Consider the following 24,846-nt stretch of genomic DNA (forward strand, 5'->3'; position numbering starts at 1 on the left):
ATCCATTTACTAATATATTGTAGATTAACTTTATCTCGTCTCTCATTTATCTCTTTATCTTTTTCCAATTCTTACAATTGAAAAAAGTGAAAAGTTAAACTGAGATTAAAAATAATCTAAATTATCAGAAATGAGCACGAAAGAACTGCAAATTAGTGGTACAACAAATTTTTACGAAAATGTTAATTAGTTCGCTTGGTAATTACTTTACTCCATTTTTAGAAATCACTGCATTTTTAAATAGGTCAATATTAACATCACACTGGCACCTCGTCGTAAACCGACGAGTTTTCAGAAATGCGATCGAATTGCGTCGAACTTCCCTTGCCTTTCCCTCCTCAAGGACGATCCTTTTCATTTTCGATGCAGGCATTATGTTGTACATACATATACCTACATACAGGTGCCCGTAAAACGATCGCGCGATCATTTTGCGCACGCATAAATCATTCGAGATTTAATGCGGCGGCATAACGAGTTCTCGCCTCGGCTGCGACGATCGTCGTCCCCGTCGCCGTCGTTGTCGTTGTCGTCTAAGGTGAAGGCTGATGAAAAAGAGTGGGTTCCTTTCTCTCCTTCTTGAGACGACAGACACGCGGCCCCGCGACGCTGGATAGAAGGGATCCGCGCTGAGAATTAATCTCGTTCCGCGTAAGTGTATATAAGCCCGAAGATAATGGGATATACAGCGTTCAGCCTCGTCTATCTTCCTCGTCCGCCCTCTTCTTTGTACGCTGCATTATGTACGCATACATGTACGTTAGATGTTACGTACCGTGCGAGAAACACACAGAATAGATCGGGAGTGCCACGCGCGTGAACCATTATTGCAACTCGCGTCCCCGCAATTGTTGTGCTGTGCAGTAGCAAGGACGGCTGCATTTGGATTGTAATTCGCCTTTGTTACACCGTAACTCGAAACTCAACGCGTCCGCTCGATAATCATTTTTCATTGTCTACTTTTATGCCGTTGTTCCACGCATTTTGTCCTTTTCATATAGTTATTCCAATTAGCATAGAATCATGCTTTGCACAAAGATGAATTCCAATAATTTTCCTATATAAGAGATATACATATTCGTTCAGAATTACTGTTTAATCCAACCAGACTATTTTTCTCAATGTATGTATTACATTTGACAAAACTGAACGTTCGCGAATGCGATAGACCGTTTCGATTTACATCGGATTTACTTCCTGCTGCAGTACGTAATAGAATCAGCACTTCGATATATCGAGTAATACCGGTATATCCTTCGCTCTCCGTTGCAGAGATAAGTGCGATCAATTTTATCTCCCGTATTTTACATAACGCGGTTATCTATCGGGGCGCATCGAGGAGTTTGGTCGCGCGTTAAATCACTCTCTTAAATAGCGAATTAACATACATACCGATCGATATCGGCGCGCGCCTTAGGTTCTGCCGCTCCGGTTCTGTCCCATATTAGCACGAGAATATATGATAATGCGCATAAAAATTGTCTATTGTCCACGCGTCGTTTAACATCGAGTAGTCCAGGACTTAGAGCCATTCGTGTCTCGTCGACTTCCGATGTTGACGACGAGATCTCTTCTCAGTCGACATCGACTAAAAGTAACATAACATCGAGTGCCTTCCATTTAGTGACACAAGTCATTCGACACAAATGTCATTCCAGCTTTCTTTACATTCCACGAGACAGAAAAAGATACTCGTGACACTATAAATGGAAGCACCCATCAATGTTACGATTTTACACTCAACAATATAAATGTAATATGGTGTTGTATAAGTAAAGTTATATTGTTGAGGACGAAATTATAATGTTGACGTTGTTTTAATTTGTGTCACTGGGTTTTTATCGGTTTTTTTCTTGATAATGCGCTTAAAACGTATCGCTCAGAGATGTCTCAAAAATGTCATATCGCTCATTTGTTATCAACGGCATCACTTAAAACTTGGCATTTTTTAGTTGCTTGCAGAAAAGGAACTTGAAGAGAAAAAGAAAGAATATATTTTAAAAGAACATATTTTTATTCTTCTACAATCAGAGTTATTACATCAAAATTGTATTTTAGAAAATCAATATTAGAAAATTTTAATAATTTACAGAACATTGAAATTTTTTTCTGGAAAACCTGTTGAATTGTCATTGTTCTTATGTTATTATTGCAGCAAATGAGCGATATCTTATCTTATATAAGATAGAGAAAGTCTCAATGTCAGTGAATCTTAACATATCGACGAGAATATAGTGGCGAGGCTCGGAGTTCAGCGAGCAAGATCCACGAGTGTTTTCCCAGTGGAATGTGTTGCGGGCGTCGACAGCTGTTACATCAGCAATAGACCAAGTAACCCCGTAGTAGAATCTGCGGTAACAGGCGGTGGGCCGCGCGGTAAGAGGTCTTTATTCTTCGGTGAACCATGTGTGCTGAATATATCGCGCCGAGTTGTATAACGTGAGGTAAACGCGCGCTTTACCTGCAGCCAGAAAGCGCTTACATTACGTTACGGCCACGAAGCCACGCCTCGAGAAACGTTTCCTCGTTCCACGGAAGGAGATTACCCGCGCCGGACTCGCCCGGCACAGCGCAGCTCACGAGAAGTACGTATTCACGCGATCGATTACAATATGCCAAGATTCTAATGTAATCCCGCATTTGATTCAGTACCGTTATATTATATCAACGCATAAAGCGGGCCTACGATATTTCCATTTCTATACGCACCTCATCGCCTACGTTCTTCGCAAGTTTTCTCTTTCTCTGAATAATTCTTGGGTAAAGCTATCTTAGCGCAGTATAAAGCTCGTCCTGACTGAAGCCGATCGGCATGCACTGATTTCTTCTATTTTTATTTAAAAAAAAGAAAAAAAGAGGTCAGTATGTCGATCAGCATGATTTTTGCTGAAAATACTCTTTTGATCAGAAAAGTTATTGTTATTTTTCCTAGAAAAATGTCCATATAATTAAGCTACAGAGCCGTATCAGCATCTTTAAGAGATATTATTTAAAACGGTCTTAAAATAAGAACTATGAATATCTTACATTCTTTCTTCTCGACCACATATATGTATATATGCAAAGTTTTTCAGAAAATTACGAATTATACAATGAATATTATATATTACAATATTACTATGAAACCGTAAACTTGCAAACAAATATTTAAACAATGATATCATGGATTTAAATTTATACATAAACAAGCTGAATTTTTCGCCATCGTATTAGTTTCAAGAAAAATAATATGTTGACAATTTCAAATGTAAATCGTATCAAGTTGCGAATTAGGTTCTCACAAAGTCGAGAATAATTAATTCGATCTCGCGAAGAAAAAAACAGGGAGAATGGCGTTGACTTTCGCTTATTATAAAATAAAATCAGCGATCTAATCGGTGTGACACTGTGTTAGTCGTCACCACGCCACAGTAATTTAGTAAGTAACCTAATTAACCTCACGAGCTTCAGGGCGCGCCGGATGACGATCTCTAAATCCACGAACGATTCATCGTGGGAATTGTTAAGCTTCAGTTAAGTGACGACACGAATGCATTCCGAAAATTGTCAAGTTTTTCTCCTCTTTTAGATAAGGAAGTTTGCTATCAAAAAATTCTTTCACTATACTTACGGCCTAATGATGTTGATGAGGATCACGCGCGCGCTTATGTACTTACTATCTTACGATAGGCTGTTTATTCTCACTTCCGTTCGTTAGAATAATTATTTTAGAGAGTTAGAGGCCAAATATTCTTTGTATCTTTCAGTTTTAATGTTTATGTTATGTGAAATCGCGATTCAAATAAAATTGCAATAATCATTATTTTAATTAAAATTATAAAACATTCCCACGTATACGCATTTATTTAAACTGAATTATAATTTTTTTTCGCGATTTTATGAAGACTATAAAATAATCTACCGTAATTTTTCAATGATTTTGTAACTTTTTGTCATTAAAAAATTTATTGCGATTAATTCTGAACTTTAATAGAAAATTATGCGGAGAGAGAGAAGGAAGATTAAAAATAAAATTAACTTTAGAGCAAAAAACATGTTAGAAAAGAACTCTTATATGCACTACACGAACACATAAATAAAACATGCTTCTATATATATATTTGTATGTGCAAACAGCATGTTTTATATATCTGTCCAGTATGGCGTTTCCGTTCATGGATATTCTCATACGCATATGATATTACCTTACTCAACTTTTTCGTCATCCGAGAGTCGTGAAACGGGATCCCGGACATCCCCTGTAGGACGAGTTTTAACATAGATTTCAGTCTTTGTATGGTAATTAAATCTTCATGACTCTCTCGAAAACAAAACTACTTTTATTTTATATCCCTTTTACCGTTTCTTCTTCCGCTGTCTTTTCTTTTTTAAAAAATTGGTTTACCATTTATAGGTTGTCTAAACATGGTCAATCGTTGACATTTTAAAAAGATACTATTAATAATATTGATGATAGATGTATCTGAAGCTGGCATATTATTTGGTGGACACTCATCAAATATTGAGAGTTCTCAATGTATTTTCAATAGTTCTATAGTTCTAGATGAATAAAACTAATAGTTCTGCACTTTAATGTGGAAAAAAAGAAGCAGATGTATAAAAACTGAGACGTCAGGTTCATACAGCATCTCATTTTGTCCTATGGCGTTTATTTTACTTATCTTTGAATTTATTATAATATTATTATATGGTAAGAAGCTGGTTACCATATAATACTTATAATACAATATATTGTATAAAACTGAACCTGCAAATATGACATAAAAAAATGTTATGTTTGTTTCGTGGGGATACTACCTGATGTTTAAGTATGGCAATACCCGAGTATTTTGCTTTACCGAGCAACTTCTACGGAAGAAGACGATTAGTCGCGGATTTAGACAACAGCTGCATCGTGCAGCACGCAACACGCGTGACGCACCGCTAACACTCGAGAGTCCCTCGTTCTCTATTTTGTCAATTTTTAGACTCGACCGACTTCGATGCCGAGAGGAAAAATATAACGGACGAACATCACGGAAGTTATTAAAGATATTGAAAAATTCTCTTTGATGTGTACACGTGTAAGAAATTAACAATCATATGAGTATACCGTTTGAACGAAGTTTAAAGCGATCTTAAAGTGATCAGATATGAAACTGTAGTTATAAGGAGTTAAATCATTTTTTTTTTAGCTAATTGTAAGTGGCGGATATTGATAACTTTGTATTATAATGTTATAATCATCAATGAAATATTTTAATAATCTTTATTTTATTTTTGTTGTATTTTACTGAGATCAGACTTGATACAATCGCATCAGATTTAGTACATTTTTAACTATATTGGCACTCTGGTACTACATTGCAGAAAAGACAGTCAGAAAATTTAAGAGACAAACAACCCCATTTTTAGTACTTTAAAACCAAATGAATACCGATGAGAACATTCCGAGTAGAAAAATTTCAGGGAAAAACTTGTCACTGACCAGGAACTGGATAGTTTTTTTGGCTAGGATTAATTAAACAGAAACTATTCAAAAATTGTCCAGAAAATACTAACTATTATTTGATGACCAATTATTGGTCATAAACTATGCATGAAAAAATAGTAATTAAATACTAGGCAGAAACTGTTAAAAAAAAATGGTCAAAAAGTGATCAGACACCAATCAACAACATCTTGTTAGATGGCTAATTTTACTGGGTGCCTTCCGACAAGCGACACGATGTGACACAGTGTATCAGTATGTCTTTGTTAAACAAGAATGAGATGATCACTGTGTTGTACTATATCGCTTGTTGGAAGACACACACTATCTAGTTATCGGTAAAGCAAACGTCGCCCAAATCTGTCAGTTTCTGCTAGTTAGACTGGCCAGAAACTGCCTAGAAACCAGAATTCTTGGCCAGTTTCTGGCTGATTTCTAGTTTGTTTTCTACTCGAGGCATATGCCGTAACGATCGGGTATGTTAACTTAGCACCCCAACTATAGTACTCAGGAGTTCTGATTAGAGTTCCCACTTCCTTTTGACGAGACGAAGAGTTCCCTATAGTTAATAACAAGAGTTCCGCTCAATAAACATTTTTTTTACATTTTTTAAAAATGGGGTGCTAACTTTTTGTCGAATTTCGAGGTGGAATAGTTCTGAGCGGCTTAATAGCTTCAATTTGCGATTGCCTAGAGTTCCTGATATGCAAAAAAAATTTTCGAATAATAAAAAAAAAAATTAAAAATTTTTGAAAAATTAATTTTTAGATACAATAGTTCTGATGATAATTCCTGCTTCTTTTTGACGATACGAAGAGTTCTCTATGATTTTTAATGACATATGCGCTTAATAATCATTTTTTAATAATTTTTTAAAAATGGGGTGCTAACTTTTTAACGAAATTCAAGGTCGCATACTTCTGTTAAGCTGATCAGAACTGTGCGACCTTGAATTTCGTTAAAAAGTTAGCATCCCATTTTTAAAAAATTATTAAAAAATGATTATTATGCGCATATGTCATTAAAAATCATAGAGAACTCTTCGTATTGTCAAAAAGAAGCAGGAATTATCATCAGAACTATTGTATCTAAAAATTAATTTTTCAAAAATTTTTAATTTTTTTTTATTATTCGAAAATTTTTTTACATATCAGGAACTCTAGGCAATCGCAAATTGAAGCTATTAAACCGCTCAGAACTATTCCACCTCGAAATTCGATAAAAAGTTAGCACCCCATTTTTAAAAAATGTAAAAAAAAATGTTTATTGAGCGGAACTCTTGTTATTAACTATAGGGAACTCTTCGTCTCGTCAAAAGGAAGTGGGAACTCTAATCAGAACTCCTGAGTACTATAGTTGGGGTGCTAACATACTCGTAACGATCAAGCTAGATCTCGGGTGCTTCTATATAATTGCGTGTAAATTTATATATGTTTGTTACGTCTTAACTTTTAGTACCTTTTAATTCAATCTGGTACGTTTTTGCATTTAGTTGTACAATTTTTATTTTTTTTTTACTTTGACAATACTGGCTACGACATAAGCTTTGTACTTTATGACATTTATCGTTCCTTGTTAATTGCTACATTGATATACGTTGCAGTTGACTCGAAGCGGTTTTATCTCTCGGCGATACAGAGCATTTCTGCGGGAAAAATTCCCGAGACGTTTCCCTCGAGTGAGCCACCGAAGAATTTCTCTCGGTCGCACGGAATGGCCGTGAAACGGTCGCGAAACGATCCACTCGACACAAAACGATTCGCATCCGTTTGGACGAGCAGCATCGGCCGCTGCCCGTATTATCGTAACGGTTTCCAGGTAGATCTTCTGAGAAGTGCGGTTTAAGGAAAGGCTTACTCGACGCTTCTCAAGGAAGAACTGGACCTTGGATACTGGACACTGGCCAGGGTAACATTCCGCCGTAGGCTGTGTCGCGCGTCGCATTGCGTCTTGTCGCGTCGCGTCGCATCGTCGCGAAACGCGCGCACGTATACGGTAAACTCTATGGATTCCATATGATTCCCCGAAGGACGATGCATCCGATGCCGACGGGCAAAAATCCGGTAGCCGGTTACCAAGCGCCGTTTGCCGGTGATAGAGCGAGAACCCTGTCTCGCCTGGCTCGCGTGCTCTCTAATCGCGTGTCGTTATTTCTCGGGAATCTAACAGGACAGATTTATCATCGCCCGTTTATACAGAACGTTACTGAAATAATTCCCGCGACTCGAGAAAAAAGAGGATTGGCGTCTAAAGCCGTCGTCTTTCTTGCTTGGAAGAAAAGTCCGACTCGCTTGCTCCCTCATAGCGTAACGTCTGGGAAGATTGTTCAAACAGTTCAGAGACCCATTATAGGTTTCCCGCTATCTGTATTCGCCCGTTACCGAATACTATGTATATTTAGAAGGGAGGATTAAAGCGAGCATCCGTAATAAAATGTTTCTTTTCATCTCTGGCTCTGTTTCTTCTTTCTTCTACGAGCTGTCGACCAACTGACAGCTGATGATTCAAACGCTATTTTTGCTGTACTATCAGAAACAGTCCGCAGCGCTGCGTAATTATGTAGTTATCGTTTCACGATAAAATCGACTGATCTTTGATCAGAAATAAAGAAAATCAACTGATGTGTGACGCCTATATAAACTGTTGCGCAATTACATTGTGCGTTTCCTCCAACAGTGCATTTTTTTTTTTTTTTTTTTTTTTTTAATATAAATGAAATCCTTTTGAATGCGTCATGATCGGAAAGACTTCATATTAAACCAAGTATATCCTTTGCGGACTCAATTGGCATCGACCCAGACATTCTCAAGATTATCGGTATTTTTGGCTGCGTGGCTTACATGGCGATTTAAATGGCGGCAATAGCGTATTTTGTTTCCGCGTAATACAAAGTATCTTATCTCATCAGTTCTATCAGCCAACCTTTTATTCTAAGATACATTTGGCTTTTAATTGACATTTTTGTATCTCTCGGAACCACAGCCAATAAATCTCAGGTAAATATTATACATTTACGTTTTTTAAACGAAATTCTTACAATAATATAAGACAAAAATTTTCTGATGAATAATTTTTTATAAAATAAAAGACATGAGTTTATTTTGACTTCTGTGACTTTGCCATAAAGTCAGGTTTATATGAAACTAGTTTCTAAACTGTATTATATGGAAATAAAACAATTAAAAGCCCCATTTCCTATCGACAGGCATATCATTTAATAGGCATGTTAGTTAGTATACCTATTTATTGATTGATAGGTGTAATAATTATAATCATATAACAGCAGCGGAAAATAAATGAATACGGTTCAGGGAACTCTACAGCAGTACTAATGTGATTGTGAAGTAGGTGTGGTATTAAAGAAGGATTAATTACTCGATAATCACCGAGAAAATACGCTTTTGCGCGCGCATATATAATAGTATAGATATAAATATGCGTGTGCATACATATTTCATAGAGTTGCAATGCCGCAAGACAACGTTATGAAATTAATCGTAAACCACAAGCGTGGAAATAAAACGGCAGGGAAGGCTGCTGCAAACGACTTCTTGGCGGATAGACGCGTTCGCACGTGCAGCCAAGTATTACGTGTTTACGTAGGGTATAACACTAATAAAGTTCGTTTTATTAGGATCGCAGATAGTGTCAGATATTGCCGGTTGTAACAGCTGTGTGAAATTGATCTCCCTTACTACTGTCGTGTCGTTGAGAATTTAATCATGATTATTCTCTCAGCTATTTTTTTATACCCAGCTTCTAAAGTTCACGCGATGGCTAAAATTGTCATGTTAGCGTGTAGGTGTTTCAAATTAACTTGTATCTGCGATAATAAGTATAACTTGTGAACATACCTCGTTCCCGCGAAAAGTATAAATTAGTAAATTTAACTCTACCATATATAATGTAATTATAAAGCTAAATTTTCTTTCATAATGTTCTGAGCATCCTATTTTATTTAAAGATTAAAAACCACCCTTTTTAATAGTTTTTTGATCATTTTTATAAAGTTTAATTAGACTACTTTTTTTTGATAAAATTTATTTCATTCATGATAACAACTCAAAAATCACATTTTTTGAGTTATGTTATTTTTTAAGTAATCGAGCGATATTACTTTCGTCTATAATTTATTTAGAAGTTAGTCAATAAAATTTTTTATCCATGTATGTTAACCAATAGGATTATTTATTCATGAGTTGACCAATCGAACAATGCCATTTCTATTTATCGAATGCGACATGTTAATTATACGGTGTCTTTGTGTATACGGTTATAAAATAGAATCAGATTAATTAATAGCGTCTCGCTTATCGGTGAAATTGATCGTGCACCATGCAATTCCTTCTTCAATGTTGTCATTAAATACTAATAATACGGTACCATCGATGCACGCCCACGCTGCTTGTATACGAAGATACGTCTTAAGCTTTTAAACGGCGGCGCTAAGTACGATTTGATCTCGAGGAAAACGATCTCTTCGGCGAAGGCATTGCGATAATGTGCCGCGACGAGTAAAACGCGAACGTCGGCGTTCCTGGACAACAACGTAGCTATATGCTACCGGCACAAGGTCGTTGTGTAACGCCCGATGGAAATCGCGAGTTCTCTGATCTTAACGGCGAAAGGAAGGTTGTAAAGCATAGGCAACTTTGCAAAAGAGGAGAACGAACAAGAATGCCTTGGCCACTCATCTTAAATTTCCGCCTCGATTTCTTAAATGTCGGAGCACTGGATATTTCCTCCTGGGAATATTTCAAGGAGCAAGAATATTGCTGCATGGAAAAGAACGATTTTGCTGAAGTATCTAAAAAATTTAGTTAAATACGAACACAATTTTTTGTTTGGCTTATCAGAATAATTATACATATATATTGAGATTCCTACGTAATTATTTTGATAGTCCAATAAAATTATTTTCAAATCTGTATTTAGCTAAATTTTTACTACTGAAGCAAAACTGTTATTTCCATGCGCGAATAAAAAAGTTCGTCTTATACGATCGTTCTCATAATAATTTATAATTACTCTTAATCAAAGAATATACTCTGAAAAATATTCTGGAAAGGATACACGGAAAGAATGATTATACTGAAGTATTAAAAAATTTAACTAAATACAGATCTGAAAATAATTTTGTTGGACTATTAAAATAATTACGTAGACGTTCAAGCATAATGAGTATAAACACTGCAAAAAGTTTTGACATTCTAATAACCAGCTCGGAGCTGTCTACGTAATTATTTTGATGGTCTAACAAAATTATTTTCAAATCTGTATCTAGCTAAATTTTTCGATACTTCAGCAAAATCATTCTTTCCGTAAGGTGGGAAGAGAAAACATTTCTGATATTTAATGGCTCAGCATTTTTTGTCACGTTTTAATACTATCTCTTTTCTCACGTATTAATTCTTCCTTCTGGGAGAGTTTCTTCTATATTCCCAATTCGTTATAGTTCGACGACAGAAGTAAAAAGACAGAAGATCGTTTCGCATGTACGATAAAGATCACAGTTCACCGACGGCGCTACGACTAGCGATAACTCGATGTCGCATAACTCCACCTCTCTTATGATACCGTGATACACGGTGTGTAACGCATAAATAACAGCGGATAATTAATACGCGCGCGAGTACGAATACGCGTACGAGCACGCGAGTACAAATCGTAAAAGGCAAAATGGTAGGAGGAGTTCGAGGCGAGCTGGATGCTGGGGTATAAAATAACTTGGCATAATCGTCACGGAGCGGAGAGCCGGTGTAACCACTAGCACACGTAGATAAAAGGCCCAACGTGTATGCGTGCGTGTACGTCCTGCGTACGCGTCGTCGCGTGTGTATTACCGCGCGGACGAAAGAATTCGCTCGTGCCACGTCCTTGCGTTTCCTCTCGAATGGAGGTATACGCCACTCCTCTCTCGTACACTCCACGATTACGTTCACTTTCTACCCTTGCCGCGGGAATACGTACGTATATATGTAGCGCCGCCGGTATACCGGCTTCGATGCTTTCCAGCGAGCCCGCCTTTTATTCCGGTTGCGCACACGGAAAGACTCAAAGAGAAGCCGATGCAATCGCGCGGGTGCGATGCATCTCTCGATCGTTCGCATGGGGCGTAAATTCTTCCTGTTTCCTCGTCATTCGGCGCACCTTACGATGTACACCGATATATCCCAGAATAGGCGACACGGCAAGTGGGAACGCCCGCTCGTTACGTCTCGAGAAACTCTCAGTCGATCTCTATTTGCGAGGATGACAAAGCGTTAATATAGCAAAGCGCTATTAATTCCCGAACCGGTATATCAGAAACGAACGTCTATAAGTGGCGATCATATCCGGATATCCGGTGTGCAACTATCATGTCCACAACAATATTTCATTCCGATTTACACAAATAAACGAAGGAAGCCAAAGCAGGATCATTGGTTGCCAATATATTTTTGCGTGTATCTTACAGTTCAAGCAAACTATGCGCTGATTATTTGCCAATCTTGAAATGCAGTCACTTTCGACAGCCTAAAACTTTTTTATTGTGATTTTTCCTATTAGAAGGAAGAATGTTTTCGAGTATATCTGAGATACCAAGCGTTACAAATTATTACATACACTGAAAAAAAAAAAAGATATTTGTCAACAACGTTATTTAAAATATATTAATAAAATTATTTGAATTGAAAATAATTTTGTTAATTCAATGACACTTTAAAATAAAAACGTGTGATGTAGATATTTGTTTCATTAATAGTGTTGTTAAATTAATAAAATTATTGTCGATTAATAAAATAATGCTGTTGATATAACAACATATTTTTAGTGTAAAAATGATAATTAAGAAAAAGCTCATTAAAAAAAAAAACCAGTTTTCAAAATATTGCGAATATAACACTGTTCTTTTTCTCCAAACTTTTTTTAATTTTTTTGTTAGAACGACGGGGAAAGAAGAGAGAAGGGCTATCAAACCAGTTATTAAATTTGAAGGCTTCAAGCACCTTGATTCACCATTATCCGACGCACACCATAAGTAATTATCTCTAAAGGAAACTATCCCGCGCCTGCACACACACGCATGCATTTACGGGCACACACATATACGTACATGCCGGTCCGTACCGTCGTCGCGTGGATATCGAGACAAGTCCGCAGAAAGCCGTGGAAAGGGCAGCAGCCGCTCATCCGTAAGATCTTTCACGCGGATAACGCGATCGCCGCGCGTGTTGCTCCCAGCGAACGCGCGATCGCATCTCGCGAGCGATCCTCTAATGATTCCCCCGCGCGATTTATAAACGACGCCGATCTCGATCCCAATCTTGGCGACGGCAGAGACCCTTACGAGGCAATTTCCCCGCGATAAAGAGTCACTCGAATGACCTATGAAAATTTATTAGCAAGGGAAGAGGGAGGGTCGAGCGATGGGGCGATTAAACGATGGTGCATTCCGCAGCGCGGAAAGCCCGATTGAAGACGACTAACGGTAATCCCGTCGCCGAACATCGCGTTCGATTAGCTTAATATGTAAATCCATGATATAAATTGCAAATTACGACGATACGGTGCGTGAGATAGGACGCGACGCGCGCGCGCGCGGCCACGACATAGGCTTTGCACTTGGACTTTGCGCAGGATGTTCCGCACTTCCTGTTTACAAATAAGAGGGATATATCTAGATTCATTCAGTTCAGTATGGCGCAGGATTATCACAGGATTGTGTAATCGGATCTGGGAGGGAGCATTGCCCTCGTAAACGTATTTCTTCGTACTTTATCGTCTCTTCTTTTTCGAGAGAAAAAGTGTCATCTCTTCTTTTGGTTTTTTTTACATTTGTTTTAAATACTATATACATGTAGTAAATATGTATAATTATACATTCTTTATAATTTATTAAAAAAGTATCTTCAGTAAAATATGTTTCTTTTAAAGATCCATACAGCTAAATAACTAATATTTAATTTCTATAATTTCTATATCGCACATACATTTTCCAGCTGATTTTCGCGTATACACTGATAAATAGTCGTCATAAAGGAAATAGATATGCGCGTTATAACAAACTGTTAATTTATAATATTTCTCGCAGTGAGAAAATATCAGTAACCGCGAGAAATTGCGTTCTATTATTTCGCAAAAGAGAAAGACACGACTGCGTGAACTTTTGAAGCCAGACTAAAGGAAAAAGAACGAGGCGAAAGGTCGCAACAAATAATCGTTCCCTCAAGCAAACGGTGATAAAAGTGAACGTCTTTCGAATGACTTTGTGTGCACGAAAGATAGGAAATGACAGAGTTCGAATGCGATCAATGAAAACGTTCGCTTCGATAAGACAATTCAATGAAACATTCTTTTTCTTCTGTTGGATACGTTTTGTTAATCTCAAAGAGAGAATGTATAAATTTTGTATGTATATATTTTTTTTAATATGTCTATTATAACATTTAAAATAATAGAAATGTTATATTTTGTTCGGAAAAAATGTGATGAAAGTTTTTTTTGTAAAAGTATACATCATCACGAAGTTTCAAAATTATAATTCTTGAAAATTGACAGATTAACCGCGTGCGAGTAGCACTCTCCTCAGAGTGCCACGTGTCATTTGTCTCCGCAAAGCCGCTTGCATGAAATATACGGCGCCTATTCTTATAAAAGCTCAGATAGGTCATCGGACGAAAACGGACCGTAGCTATTTTAGACTCCTTTATTCCATTCCATCGTGGTACTCCTACCTCGGGATCGTAAGACCGAGCTTCAGTAAGACGAAGATTTGTTGTTTCTCGCACTGACGCGCGAATTTTCACGGAAACGTCCCTTTGAAAGGCTTCGATCCGGTTGTTTCGCTTTGCTGTAAAATGGCTTCAAAAGTCCGATTCATTTTCGAAAATCAATTTTGTAGACGATAAATAACCCGTAAGATGATCTTTGTTTCCAAAGAAACACACGCAATTTAATCGCTCATTAAAAGTCGCGCTGAAGTTATCTCACTCACATATCATTTTTTAAATCGCTCTGTGACTTTAAATTCAAAAGTAATGAAATTTAATAAATATAGAGGAGCGATAAAACTTTATTTATCTAAATTTTTTCTTTTTATCATAGTTTAATAATATATTATGAGAATTATATAAATATATATGTGTGTATATATACACACATACGCATCATTTAAAAAAACAGTACCTTTTTAATATTTTATAGAATGTCAATATATTATTTTACTATTTTCTGCAATATTATAATGTTGGGTAATAATGGCACTAATATTTGATCATTTAAAAAGAGAAGAAATTGTGACTTAAAATTAAAAGACTTGCCGTTTACAATAATTTCGCGTTAATTATTTTTATCCTTGACTTTCTGCTTCGTAAGTCGAAAAACCCGCGCGAATATACACTCCTTGCAGTTGCAGAGTCATTTATTTTTAACGGTGCTCATGCGCGTACCGTGCATGAAAACCAATTTTGATATCATGCCATATCTTTACCGTTTAACCGCTCGCAGGGGGAGGGAATTTACGATAGCCCGATGAAATAAGTAGTTAACGAGCGTTCCGTTTAATTGGAATCCGCGTCTCTGTGCCTGGTTCATATAATGTCGCACTGTTGGCGCCGGCCGTCGCTTGTGCGCCACTTTCAGCAAATTACAATGTTCGGTGACATTCTCCTACGGAGCGGCAGACCCGTTACTGGCCTCGGCGACAAATTACGACATTGCTAATCACGTGAATTGCATTAATCCATTTCGTACATGGCGCTGACGAGCACATATCTCTGTTCAATGATGCTTCTGTAATATTCCGATCATTCGTGCGCTCGTTAGGACAAAATGTAACATCATTGGAATCATATATTCAGCTCGATCACCCGTTGAAACATAAATTCGTTTTATCTCGCGACGATACTTTTTTATGATTTCATGAGGCGCGAAATGTGACGCTTTCTGTCAAAATAATTATTATCGACAGAAAATTGCTATGTGTAAAAATATATTGTTTCTGCACTTTAAAAAATATAAGTGTGCATTTAACACCACGCGATGTCTCACTATGTTGATATTAATAATATTATTCATGGGTTTTAAATCCATGCTATATTGATGTAAACACCAACAAGGGTTTCAAATCCACACCACGTTGGTGTTAATACCAACTCGGTGAGAATTATATAGACATCGCATGGTGTTAAATCTACATTTTTACTTATCTGACTCTACATACCGACATAACGATTCGCGAATCCAGTTGGCATGGACTAACTTAGATACATGAACGAATTCGTTGTTGAAGCAAGCTTCCTAGGCGTTTTCTAGCTGCGAGACACAGCGAGTTCAGGACGAGTAGAAATCGCTTGGAAGTTGTATACGATTCAAGGTATACCGGTCAGAAGAAGGCTGCCTCTTGCGCACGCCCACCGTAAATTTTAGTACATCATCTCCAAGGAACGACCTCGTCCCACAACCGGCACTAAACTCTTTTACGAGCCAGGCTACAGGCACGTTGCCGTTCACGGATGTCGTTGACTCGTTTTTTCCATCCCAGTCCTCTTCCTCCAGCAAGCGAGGAGTTCGATCAAGCCGGCAGTCTCGTGAGGGTAAACAAAACGTTCGGAAATCGCCTGAAATCGCTCGAGAATCGTTCAAGCCTTTCCTTTCACTCGCATGCAAGAATAATTCGGCCCGATATCAGGAAGAAGGAAGTCGAGAGCTCGCGCGGAACTGACCGGCTGTTTGGTGCTGCAACGCATTGATAGATAAGATGAGGTGAACGCACTTCACTCTTCCGCGCAATGCACCGCGCGCCGTTCTTTTTTTCTTCTTTATTGCCCCGCTGCATCTTTTCTAGCGGCATAAAATAGAACGCTTCGTATACCGTCGTTTGCCCGATCGGTAACCGTGGAAAATTATGATGTTTTTATTGTGGCTTTTAAAAACAATGGATCACACGAGTAACAGCGAGATAATCTGCAACGCTACAAGCAAAAGTTTTGCGATCGAAAAGATTGTTTTAAAGCGAAAATATAAAGCGTATTATTATTATCATATGCATCTTATTTTAAAGAGTTCTGAAAAATGTAGCGAACCAATCAGAAGTTGACTAAACGATATCCAATTTCTTATTTGAGAATCTTTCGTTAAGCCGTCATCGGATTACAAATTAGAATTGAGATTGAATTGAATTTGCACCAATCAAAACAAAGTTCACTAAATTTAATATTGATCATCTTTCTTGTAATTAATTAAATTTCAATCCAATCTCAAACCTAATTTGTAATCTGATACAGACGGCTTTGTAGATTGTTTTTGTATTTATTATGTAGAGCTAATCGCGCAATGCGAAGAAAATAATCGATTATATGATTTGATTTCGGGACTTAGGTATCCATTTCATCAGTTAGTTGTATGATGCGATGTGAACTGATAATATAAATCATAGATGTGATTTTTCGCGGCAGAAATATCTCGAATACCGAATGAAAATAAAATACATCTTGTTTCGACGACGATGGATTTAGCTGTTATTTTACACGCGAACTTCTTCCAAGCATGCATAATGAACGATGCCTCTACGATCGCGTGTGTGTACCAAATGTCTCTCTGACATTGTACTTCCATCCGTGCGTCGCGTTCACCGAGGCTCACATATCTCATCCGCATTACTTTATCAAGGTAAACGAGGTAAATTTACGATATACCTACTTGCATATAGTTTATTTCGAATGAGCGTGATATAGGAGCGATAGATGCGTACATTCGCGTGTTTTACGCCTTTCGATTCCGAGTGAATTATTAAGAATGATAATTAATACATTTATGTTATTTTCAAGTTTTATCACGTACACGTGACTACAAGTTGTTCTTTTTTTTATCTCAATCAGATCCGTCTTTGAAATATCCTCTTACGAGAATATCTCTGATAAACTCATACGTGACATGAAATGACTCTCTCAAGTTATTCGATATGCAACATTTAACGCCGAGCTTGCGAGAATTCAAGACAATGACAGACGCTTTTGCTCCAGGAATTAAATATCGGAGATCTGTTTGTATCTCGCCGTCTGAAACAGTCTGATGTGAAGGGACGGGAAAGCTAGCGATACTAATTCCAAAAATATATTGCCAACGGGGGTGATGTTCCATGGTCTTGCTCGTATTTCGGTCTAGGCTAATGCACGCTGTAGGGAAACACACCACTACTGCTTGTAGAGAGAAAGAGAAAGAACTCGCACGTGCGCGCCATATGTCGTCATCGTGTAATTTTTCGTATACGTGCTGAACCTTGAACTGTCGACTGTTGTATATTTTCCCGACATCGAAACGAGACGTGCCCAATCGATCGAATCACGTGTGCGAGTTTTGAGAATCCGAGCATGGCGTGGCGTCTCGCGATCAAATCGCGCTCCGGCTTTTCCGTCCCCTGTATCGTTATATTAATAGCTCACGTTTTGGCAGCTTGCCTATCGCTTCCTTTCATTCATATTCCTGTTGCCTTGTGAGTTAGTAGGGGTAAAAATAAACCCAAAGTATGGCGAGATCTTGTTCAACAGGAGCGTCGCCGGGATTCCGAAATATATATATATATACACAAGAAGAAATTAGCTTTGGATCGCACAGTTTTAGAAATAAGGGATTAACCTTTCAACCCCCATCCTGATTTTTCTAAATGAGACGAGCGACTGACCCCGAAAAATATTCTGTATAATAGTAGATATTTATGATATTAAACATTATTATATTAAAATATGTTAAAAAAATTAATGGGTAAATATAATACAGTATCATTTATTTACAACATTTTTGTTTACAAATCCACAAAAATAATCAAAAGAATGTTCTGAAAGAATTATTCTGAAAAGGTCATTGTTGGAGTGAACGGCTTATCCTGCTTGGGAGTCGACAGATTAGAACGTGGCTGACGAAATGGATGATTATTCGAAAAAACTTAATTAAGATTTATTGGAGAGGCGCTATAAAGTTTGTTTGAAGATTATCTGAGAAGGAAAGAACAAAAAAGAAGAGATGAAAGAAGCAAATTGGATAATATATTAATGTAAGCAACGTGATGAAATAAAGTAGGTAAAGCGGAAGAGATGGATGACTCGCGCTCTTACTATGATTGATAGTAGACTTGTCAATAATTATTAATTATTAGCCGCAGCTCTAAATTATATGTACTTTTACCTATGATGAATCTGGCATGTTTATAAAAGCTAACTATCCTAAGGTTAATTGCCAATATATGATCACTGTCATAAATAAGAGAGAATGGATATACGAATTAATACAATATATTAAACTGACTGTGTAATTATATTTCTGAGTTAGTTTTGTCGTTCTTTCGATTCGAAAGGAACCTTTCTGAGCGACTTCAAGGATAACAACCGGAATATGCAAACACACGAGACAATTTTTACGTACAGACGTATGTACATAACATTTGTTTTAGAAAATCGCTCTTTCGTAATTCATAAGACCTGCATTCCCGGTTTTCATGCAATATACTTTCTCTTATAGCGACAATTATGCATTTCGTAAGTAATTTAACCTTTAGTCAAGTGTCAGCCGCAAGTGTTTCCTAATTATTTATTTGTCTTTGTATATATGATTTTCAATGTTTATAGAGTAGGAAGGAAGCAATTATTTATGACAACGGAAAAATTACAAAATAAACTCTGAACCAAAAATAGAAGATGATAATTATATTAACGATAAAATTATAATTAGATGCTACATATACAATTATTTTAGTAAAATAGTGACATAAGTGCGAAATATTTTACTATTTTTAATTATTAATTAGCTTTGGGATATAAATCGTTTTTTAAACTCAATTTTATACGTGCAAATTTATTCCACAATTATCGGTTATAAATTTTCGTTGTCAGAAAAGAACTTTCGTTACAAAATGTTCGAGGATCGGACTCGTGAGCGATTTCTATAGCGTGCCACCAGATGCTAATCACGGCCGATCGGACAGAGACGATATAATCGCCTCCGTAAGCTGGATAAACCATAATTAAACTAAGCAATTTCAGCATCAACTATTGTGCACGAAGAACGGATGCATGACGTAACGTCGAATGTAGGCCGTTGGAATTCTTTTTTTTTATACGACCGCCCGCACGTCCATATGCATCATGTGTCAGAACGTTGTAAGGCTGCAGTGTAATTCAATTACGTTCATTGCGCGACACCATTGATTTTGCCTTGGAGCGCGAAGCATCAACGACAAAACGTGTGAAAAATTATCATGATTTTATTCTTTTATATACTTATTATTATTTATAATGTATTGATATATTTCTCAGACTTCAATCGCAAGATTAGGATACACCAGAAATAAATTTAAAGCTATGTACAAGAAAATAAACATATAATTGAATCAACATAAAGGTCTCGAAAAATTAAATAATTTATCCGGAAAGAAGGTATAGAAAATATAACGTTTATTCTTTAAAAACGTTGTTTCAAACCACTAAAGATATCTTTCAGGATGTGAAATTTTGGTTTTTAATCTAATTTTTTTTTTTTTAAGTGCATACTCTTTTTAGGTAGAAATATGTGAACGTAACATGTAATTGAGCCATTATTATTAGGATTTTAAATGAAGTTTTTGCTATGAATATAAATGAATATTTTGCAATAAAAGGTGACAAGTATCTGATAGATATAATTATAATGGTAATGTTCATTTTCTGAAAGTACGTTCCTGTCTGACAACATTGTCGCATAGTAATATGTCACGAAAGTTTACCGGTAAATAGGAGTGGAAATGAATTTTCACCGTGCTGTAGAAACTAGAGCGGAACGAGTCGAAGCACGAACCGATGTAAGATTTACCGTAAGAAAGTGTCCTCCCCTTTGTTGTTCTCTAATGGTATACCAGATGTATTCCAGAAAGGCAACAAAATATCTTTAAGTTTTACACGTAAAGTGCTAAAAAAAAAAAAGTATTAGGAAAAAATTTTAAGAATTCTTAAAAATATGAAAAAAGTCAAGTTTTTCGTAAAACACTATGCCTAAATAAGACGAGCAATTTTCAGTAAAGAAAATTCAACTCCGTATTCACGCTAAAACCGGTTAGCTTAATATAGATAAATAATAGGATGAACAGATAAAATAAAGATTTTATTGATGTTTACATATAATATGAATTTAATTAGTTTAATCTTATTTCTCTTTTCTCTTCTCTCTAATTTTATGCATCACTGAATCTTGTACACATGCATTTTGTTTACGAGCAAACTAGGTTTCCCTGAACATTTATATTAGACTTGAGGCCGAGTTGCAAGTGCTTCGCATTTCCTCATGGAAGAAGAGAGAGACGCGTATTCCTTTTGTTTTTCTTCTTTATGAAAAAGACCAAGGCATAATCGCGCGAATTCTCGCATTCTGGATCCAAACTTCGCGATTCGGAATCTCGCAGAGAGTTCTCGCGATTCCCCCTCGATGTTGCAATGCGATTAATCTTTACGCGTACCAGCGGCTGGGGAACGTCTATTTATTGCCAGTCCCGCGCCAAGGATGCAGACAATTTCCTGGTTCAAGTGCATCCAATGAATGCAACGTCGGTCGCGTCGCGGGAATTCAGACGACATGGAAACGACCTCCGTCTGACGAGATAGCGCCTCGTTGCTGCGCTATGCATATTTATACAGCGGACGTTTATTGCACACCGAGACGCGATGCAGCTCGCAAATGATAACCTCCGCGTCTCTCCCGACACGAACGACGGCGATGACGCCAAAGATCGTGCTTTCATTTACGTCTCTGCTCTTTCTCTCTCTCTCCTCTACTTCCTCTCGCTTATGATTCTCCTTTAGTGATCAGTTTCTGACTACGATGTATGTGCTACATATAACGGCACTCACGAAGCATTGTAAACAATGTATACAAGTTTTTCCTCTTTTCTCTTCTTCCAGTCACATCAGTTTACGCGAGAAAACATCTTAGTGCAGTAAGTGGAACATACTTTGCGTCCACATGATTTCAAAAAGGTGATTCATACCTGATTTTAACGAGGCGATACTACTTACTTTCTATCATTATATGTTGTAATGTACGAACTTGCTTATGTAAGAGTGCACGATAAAGACTTTCCGCAGCTTATTCAGTTTCGAAAAAACTTAACACGTGTCTATGGGTTTTCGCGAAATTAATGGAAGCGAATCGATTTTCGAATTTATAAGTAACTTGTGAATCAAATTGAAGAAGTTGCAGAGTTGACGATGTTTATACCTATTTGCAGATGTATTGCTATCAAAAATCTTATTTCTCCGCAAAAAGTATTGCTTGCATTGCATTTCTCTTTTATCGTATATACTAACGATAAAGATCGTCTGAATCCGCACTTAATATAGCGAGCGCTGGACCATCGCGATCGCGAAGATTTATCCCTCGCGCTCTAATTGAGTTCTCGGTGAATCCGATCGTGATATTAAAGCACGCACGATATCGTGAAGGGAAGAGAGGAGAAGAATCTCATAAATCGCACGCGCGATTCGTCGTCGGTCGCGTGGCCCACGAGACGTGGCTTTAGAGCATCTCAGCGGCGCGACGGCCACCTCTCTTTCTCTTCAAGGGAAGATGAGGGCATCGCCCTGACCGTGACCTAGCCACCGCTCTCCACGGACAAACAAACGTACACGTACGTGCAACATCCTACACCGCGATCGACGCACGCGAAGTGGCCAGTTCGTACGGCTCGGACAACACACACGTGCGTATCTCCTCGAGATACGTACAAGGTGCTCCTCCGCGTTGTTTATTACTTAAAAAAGAAAAAAGTGTCTAACCGGCCTTGAGCTGGGGGTATCGCGATTGCGATAAATCTTGAAACTTCTTCCATTGGAAGAAAGACTGGAATGCGACGATGATTAGAAATCTCGAATATTAAAGTCTCGTTCTTTTAGACAGATGTAAAAGTATTGCACGCCTCTCACACCGTATAAATGTGATTTAAATGTTTATGATTTCTGTTCATATCTCACTCTGAATTGTATATTTTTTATTTTTATTTTCATTTTGATTAACTAAAATTGTGTGTGATGGCCGGATGCCTCACCCATTTTACAGCTCATTTTTCACATCTTGTTCGCAAATGGTAGCCAAAGTAATACCGTGAAACGTATTAGAACATTCTTGATAAATAATCGCAAGATACCTAGTACAAGCGCACAAATATGCGCGCCTCCGACGTATTTCTGGATACACACGTAGTAGAAGAGGGTACTCACGATCACGCGATCGGGCCCGAGAAACGTGCCTATGCGTGCGTACCGATCGTATGTAAGTACGGGCCCGCATGCACGTCTCTGGACCGACAGCGAAAACCGGCCCAAGCTTTGCGCCGCGAAGAGTTGCCTTCGCGTTCGCGAAGCTTGCTTTCCTCCGCTTATATTTCGTCGTGGATTTGCACGACGTCTAGCTCGATCTAACCGCGTCGCTTACATAATATTTACTTACCTACTTAATATTTTATAGCTATTATCAGAGATTTTTTTTCAATGTGTCGAAGAAGCGAAAAAGACGCTCGAGAATAAACATTATACTTACCTGCATTACTCATCGGTTGTTTCTAAAAAAAAGTCACGTGACTGATAATTTACTAATGGCAAACAATGCTTTTTGCAAAAAATGAGTGATAAATGCGGCATGAAAAAATATCTTAAGTCTCACAATTTATCCGCAGAAATCACCTTTTTCTTTCAATAACTGTTGGACTTTATTTAATAAAATGATTTACGAAATACAACGAAAATTCCTGCGTTCGTTACAATTATTTAATAATAATATATACCTATACATGGAAAAAGCATGTAAAACGAAAATGCATTATTTTCGGTGTGAAAGATATGACGTCATAAAAATTAACCAAATACGATCATCGATACCTACAAATTGAAATTGTATGATGCATCATGTATTTCTGTTGAACAGATTAGCACTTTTTTATTATTTTTTTCTTTGAAAAAGTAAACTAAAATTAATCAGTTGTTCGTTTCTACTAATGTATATAATTCAACACAAAACTCGTAGTATCGCGACATTATGCTCCTTCCTCGTATTCTTTATTCAATGGTCACAAAAATATAAAACGGTTTTCGAAAAAGTTTATGTAGACTTCGAATTATTTGTCGCATTTAATCTGTCGTACGTTTTTACGTAGCATTCAGCTGATAAAACAAGACATTTGCATACTAGCATCTTATTTTATTTCTTTTTTCGGACCGCTTTATTTTTTTATATAGTCATTTATGATACGCCGTGTATAATTTATGGCACACGCGTCAATATTGAAGATACTTGATATCACACAAGCGCGGTTAATAAAAAATAGCGTAGAAAGTAGTTCTATAATATAATACGGTCGGGATCAACGTCGACCAACCGTAGATGAATTGGACGTCTTCTATAAAGGCGACAACACGAGCTTGGCACTTAATATGATGACCAGAGTGCTCGATGACCGTAAAATACCCTGACATAGTTTAATAAAAGACCGAAGGCGACCAATGGGGCTCGATAGCATAAAGAATTTATTTTATGTACCATAAAATGTTACGGTGGTTCTTCAGCGACAGCCTGCCGCTGTCTGGAAAAAAATAAAAGTTACAGACGGAAGCGCCGCGACGCTTCACAATAAGCATTAATGTTAAGTTAGCACCCCAACTATAGTACTCAGGAGTTCTGATTAAAGCTCCCACTTCCTTTTGACGAGACGAAGAGTTCCCTATAGTTAATAACAAGAGTTCCGCTCAATAAACATTTTTTTTACATTTTTTTAAAAATGGAGTGCTAACTTTTTATCGAATTTTGAGGTGGAATAGTTCTGAGCGGCTTAATAGCTTCAATTTGCGATTGCCTAGAGTTCCTGATATGTAAAAACAATTTTCGAATAATAAAAAAAAATTAAAAATTTTTGAAAAATTAATTTTTAGATACAATAGTTCTGATGATAATTCCTGCTTCTTTTTGACAATACGAAGAGTTCTCTATGATTTTTAATGACATATGCGATTAATAATCATTTTTTAATAATTTTTTAAAAATGGGGTGCTAACTTTTTAACGAAATTCAAGGTCGCACAGTTCTGATCAACTTAACAGAAGTATTTTGTGAATACCTAGAGTTCTTGATACATAAAAAACATTTTTGAAGAATAATAAAGTTTAAAAAAAATAGTAGAAATCTTTGAAAATTTTTTTGAGAGTACCGAGTAGTTCTCAGTTGCGTTTCTTATAGTTCTCGACGAGTTCTATCGAAAACTGTAAGGTGGAAAAGCGATTGGACCAACGGTTTGCAAGATACAGCGACATTTGTCAGAAGATCAACAATTTTTAGAGTATATCTCGGAAACCATTGGTCCAATCGCTTTGAGCCCTGATACTTTT

The 24,846-nt window shown here is 37.1% G+C and overlaps 1 protein-coding gene across 3 annotated transcripts in view; it reads left to right on the plus strand.

Annotated features, from left to right (window-relative positions):
- The window catches only part of smash (smallish), a 68,006-nt gene that overhangs the window by 22,451 nt on the left and 20,709 nt on the right, over window positions 1-24,846 (plus strand). The window contains exon 1 of one of the 3 annotated variants that reach the window (XM_018546071.1): window positions 2,532-2,585. The exons of the other annotated variants lie outside the window; for them this stretch is intronic. The gene's annotated coding sequence lies outside the window, so the exon portion shown is untranslated. Of the gene's footprint in view, window positions 1-2,531; window positions 2,586-24,846 lie in introns of those variants that run through there. 3 annotated transcript variants of the gene reach the window in all.

The sequence above is a fragment of the Cyphomyrmex costatus genome, unplaced genomic scaffold (assembly GCF_001594065.2).
Source record: "Cyphomyrmex costatus isolate MS0001 unplaced genomic scaffold, Ccosl1.0 scaffold51, whole genome shotgun sequence".
NCBI lineage: Eukaryota > Metazoa > Arthropoda > Insecta > Hymenoptera > Formicidae > Cyphomyrmex > Cyphomyrmex costatus.